Genomic DNA, 5000 nt, shown 5'->3' with positions numbered 1-5000 from the left:
GCGTTAAAAGTCGGAACGGAGGGGACGAGCTGTGGAGAGGCGGCGAGGGCGGACGAGGGGGTGCTCGCGTCGTGCAGGGAGCTGCACCCCTGGGAGGCCGACAGCGCGACCTGGCCGAGGTGGAGGCGCTCGTCGCATATAATAAAGATCCTCTATACCCCGAGCATCAGCAACCCCCTCCTGTTTCCCCCCGCGCTGAGATAGTGCGACCAAGGGGGGCCCGCTCCCACCCCCCGCCAGGCACTGTCCACGAGGCACGCGGGTTGCGGGGCCATCGCCGCTCCGCGTCTCATCACCAGACGGGTAGGCCCGACCAGGTCTCGGCCCCAGGCCTACCTCATTCTTGAGGGTATTTCTTTTCCTTGGTTTTGGGTATGTGTTGTCGGCGCCGTCTGTGAAGTAGAATTGTATAAGTGTTGCCGTGTGCTCGGTAGTCGGAATTAGCTCTGCACTGTGTTTTCACTTTTATGTTTGCTTTTTGTGTAAATGGAATTGTGTTTTCTTTTTTTGTGTGCATTTGGTGGAATTGTATTTGTGTGCTTTCCGTTCGTCGCGAATAAATGTGCTTTATTGTTGAACTGTCTCCCGCTTCGCTTCGTCTTTTCCCCCATTGAATCCCCATCTTGCTTCACGTAAAGGGTTGGTAGTGGGCTGAGTACGCCCGATAATTAATCGAACCGTCGAGGTCGACGATAACACCGCTCGGTTATTCTGATAGTACGGAACGGGTCGCTTAAGTGGCCCGTGTCCGAGAGTCGACCTGCGGCGAGGTGCGATCGCCCGGTCTACCCTCCGCGTGGGTACTTAGGTAGTTCGAATTTGGCGAGCAACCCTATCCCACGCGGGGGCTGATTGGCTCGATCGCGGTGAGACCGAAAGGTCCACCCGTGACTGGTTCCCGGCGTTAGTCCGAGAGGGTCACGACTGGATTGTCCGTCCGGTGGGCGACGTGCCGCGATTCGAGTTACGTGGCCGTTCGCACGCCGGCGGGCGCGAAGACCGCAACACTGGTGTCAGAAGTGGGATACAAATTCATCGCCCTCCTCGCGGCACTGGTATCGGAGAACAGGAAAACGGGCTGTCCTGTCTCCGGCTAAATTTACGGGAATCGGTCCAGGGGTGAGAGAAGCGACCCCCGATTCCCTCCAAATTTCGAGCGAGCTAAATTAACCCTTCACGAGAAGCAAGATGGCGTCTCAAGGCGAGCGGGAGCCGGGGGTATAAGAAATGTATATGTGTAATAATGTAGAGTCCATGGCCCAGGATGGAATCCCCGAGCAGGAAATGTTGATTGTGCAGGAACACGGACTCGCCCAACTGAACCCAGGGCCCGAGGTGGGTGCGGCCGCGGCGTATGACACCTCCCCCCCCTCTCCACCAAGACCCTTCCCCAACCCTTGCCGAAACGGCTCAGCTGAGTGCATCCAACATGGCCCAGCTATTCACCATGCTGGCGGCAATGAACGAAAAGATGAATGCGAAAATGATCGAAAAAATGGATGCGAATATGAAGAACGAAATGAAAGGCATGAACGAAAAGATGGATGCGAATACACAAAAAATGGATGAAAAGATGGATACAAATACAAATGAAGTGAAAACGACGATGGATGCGAATACACAACAAATAAACGAAAAGATGGATACAAAAATGAACGGAATGGAAACAAACATGAAAGAAGAAATAAAAGAGCTGCGGGGTGAGACGCAGAACATGGGCCGATGCCTGCAGGCGGGCATGAAGGCCGTGACCAGGGAGCTGGGAATGGCGACTTCACGTGTGGGAGCAAACGAGCTGGGTGGGGGTGCAACGGCTGACAGGCCCGCGGTGGAGGCGGGTGAAAAAATAATTCGTGGAACGTGTTGGGCGAGTGTCGTGACGATGACCGAAAGGGAAAAATTAAATGGGGAGACCAAAACGTGTGAGACGAGACACGAGGTGACGACAACAGAAATAATAGTTGAGACAAGGGAGGTAAAGGGTGAAGAGTTGGCAGAGACACGGGAGATGGGAACGATAGAGGGAAGACTACACGATGAAGACGGGGTAAGTGACGCGCACGCACACACGGAGGTAGTGGAGGACAATGGGGTTGAGCTCGCGGAGCGTGTTGGGACCCGGTGCGAGCACCTGGATGGCCTCCTCCAGGAACGAGGGGAGGGAGTATGCCCCCTTGAGGCGAGTCACGACCAGGTGAGTTCGGTCGTGCTTTGCGAGGTTGAGGGGAGGAGTGCTGTGGACGGGTGCACGGAGAGCTTGGGGGGTATAGAGGCCCCGGAGACCCTTGTGGGGACACGAATCCCCAGTGTGGTTGTCCCTGTGTGTGTGGTGCAAGGTGTGAGTGCGGCACCGTGTGTGGAAGCGACCCCGTGTGTGGAAGCGACCCCGTGTGTGAGTGGTGTGGTGGCGATGGTGCCGGAGTACGTGCTTCCTAGCACGCCGTGTGTGGATGAGGCACCGTGTGTGGAAGAGGCCGTGTGTGTGAGTGAAACGGCCAGTGTGGATGAGGCACCGCGGGTTAGTGCCCCCGCGTGTGTGGGTGAGGAACCGTGTGTGGATGAGGCACGGTGTGTGGATGAGGCACAGCGGTTGAGTGCCCTCGCGTGTGTGGGTGAGGCGCCGCGGGTGGGTGCCCCCGCGCGGGTGAGTGGAGCGCCACGTGTGAGTGGTGTGGTTTGTGTGAGTGGTGAGGCGCGCGTGGGTGGGCGGCCGTGTGCGGGGTCGCTGTGTGCAAGGGAGACCGTGTGTGTGAGAGAGCGGTATGTGAGGGAGATGTCGGTTGGCATGCGGGAGCACGCAGCCGCGTCTCCCGGTGTGAATGTGATGGAGTGGACTGTGTGCGTCGTAACACGCAGGTGTGCGTGGGTTGAATGGAGGCGACGACGGAGACATGTAAGGAACGAAAGCCGGGTAGCGGCTGTAGTTGTTTCGAGGACCGTGCCGGGTTCACCCAGCAGTGAGCACGCGGTTCGTGCTGTGCAACGCACGAGACCACCACGTGCTCGCTTGCGAGAGTGAAGTCCCGGTCCGGAAACGCACGCGGTGGATTTGCCGATCCCGCGGACGGACAAAGTTTAGGCAGGATAATGGATTTGGACCGGACGGGTTCTCCACGCGATCGTGTGTGTTAAGCTCCAACGGGCAGGGCACATGTGTTCGCGTGGGGAACCCCTCGAGACGTGTGGCTTGTGTTTTTTTTTTTTATATGCGCACGGTGACGTCATGGCTGCACGTGTGGTTGGAATCCGGCAGGAGGGGTATCCCGGCCGATGGTACCGTCCAAGGAGGGACGAGGAACACGTGCAGCTGCATGACGTCACGGGCAGTTGCAAAGTGCAAAGAGCGCGAGTTGCCGCGCTGGCGCTGCGCATGTAAAGAAAAAAAAAAAAAAATAACAAGCCTCACTTTCGGGTGTACAGGATTCCTGGGCAAGGGGTAAAAGACCCCCTTACCTGGGCACAGGATGGAAAACTAGTTAGGGGGAAGGGTTAGCTTAGTTAGACCGACTTCATGGGGCAGGGGTAAGTCCTCATGGAGTCCGTGGAATGGATTAGGTAGAGGGATTTAGTGAGCTTTAGGTTGGGAAATAAAATGAATTTTTTGAGTTAGGAGACAGAGACAGACTGGTGAGTGTGTAGAGGGGACGTAGTTTAGCTACGTAGTGTTAAAAGGAACGTGCTGTAGTTTAAGGGACGACGTGGGAGCACGAGTTAGTTAGGGGATGTAGTTAGGAGGATGGCAGAGTTCAGTGGTGTGTGTGTTGAAGAGTTGTTGGTGAGTGAATTGGAAGCGTGTACATGTTGAGTGAGGTGGAAGCATGTGCTTGGTGAGTGAGTGAGGCCAGCGGGTCTGTGTGTATGGAGCGAATGGGGAATGCATGGTGCGATGAGTGATTGGGGAGGAGTGACTCCCGCCCAAGGGACCCGGGGTCAGAGTAAAGTGAGTTAGCTGGGTTAGTCAAATTGAAAAATGGAGGTCGTTTTGTTGTTGGTGGGAAAGTAGGCTCGAGACCCATTTGGAGGGGTGCAGGAGCCCTGTTGACGGGCTTGGGAGCGTGGCTGCGAAAGGTGAGTATCGCTGAGTGGGTACCCCGGGCACCAGGCTAGTCGGCCGCGGTAGGCCAAGGGCCCATGGGGGCCGGGATAGAGTAGTGGGCACGGGTGCGCCTGCTTGGTGCGGGGGCCCGGGGCGCCATTAGCCGCGTGGGCAGTGCAGTGGGCACGGGTGACCCTCGGAAAGGGGCCCGGGAGGCCGGCCTGCCACGTGTGCGTTTCAGGGGAGGTGCCATGGGGGGCACTCCCCGGTGTTAGGGAGCTGGTAGGCTCGGAGGCAGTGTAGTGCCCGGGGGTGCCATAGCGGGAGATTCGGCAGAGGGTCGTGCCTGCCAAAGGGAGCCACGTGTCCCAGCCAGGAGACCGTGTGAGGGCACGGAGAGAAAATTGGGGGTGAGGCCCGAAATTGTGAGGACACCAACACAGGCGACGGGAATCTGGGTTGATAGAACCAATAGTTTAAGCGAGAGGCGCTTGTTGAAAGCCCCGGGGTAGTTTAACAGTTAAATGGTTAGGGTAGATTAGGAGATGTACCCCTCCGCACCATCCATCCCCTCGCTCTCGTTGTGGGCCGCTGGACCCACTTTGGGTTAGATCGCCGAACTCTGGGGAGGCCATTCTGAGGCTTCGTTGGGCCTCGACACAGGACGCTAGCTCTCCCTTATTCCCCTCCGGGAAGGGAACGTAGGGGTTGGGAGTAGGCTAGGTGACAGAATAGGTTAGCCGAACAAGGACGATAAAGGGGGTTAGCGGACGATTTATACTGGCGGAGTAAAAATAAAAACAACAAAAAAATAAGTTGGGGCTAAATTGGTTTTCACAAATTAAGGGAGTGGGTATGTACAGTGACAGGCAAAGGCGATAGGTTGGGAGGGAGACAGGTAGGTAGGTCCGAGCCCGCCTTCCAAGTGGCCAGCACCACCGCACTCCCTCCACCAACCTCCACT

The 5000-nt window shown here is 56.9% G+C and overlaps 1 protein-coding gene across 7 annotated transcripts in view; it reads left to right on the top strand.

Annotated features, from left to right (window-relative positions):
- LRP1 (LDL receptor related protein 1) overlaps nt 1-5000 on the top strand; it is a 583330-nt gene that overhangs the window by 71423 nt on the left and 506907 nt on the right. The gene's annotated exons all lie outside the window — the stretch shown is intronic.

The sequence above is a fragment of the Eptatretus burgeri genome, chromosome 4 (genome assembly GCF_056783735.1).
Source record: "Eptatretus burgeri isolate ZD-2024b chromosome 4, Ebu_testis_v1, whole genome shotgun sequence".
NCBI lineage: Eukaryota > Metazoa > Chordata > Myxini > Myxiniformes > Myxinidae > Eptatretus > Eptatretus burgeri.
The sequence above is the reverse complement of the archived record's forward strand: the minus strand, read 5'-3'. Positions and strand labels throughout refer to the sequence as shown.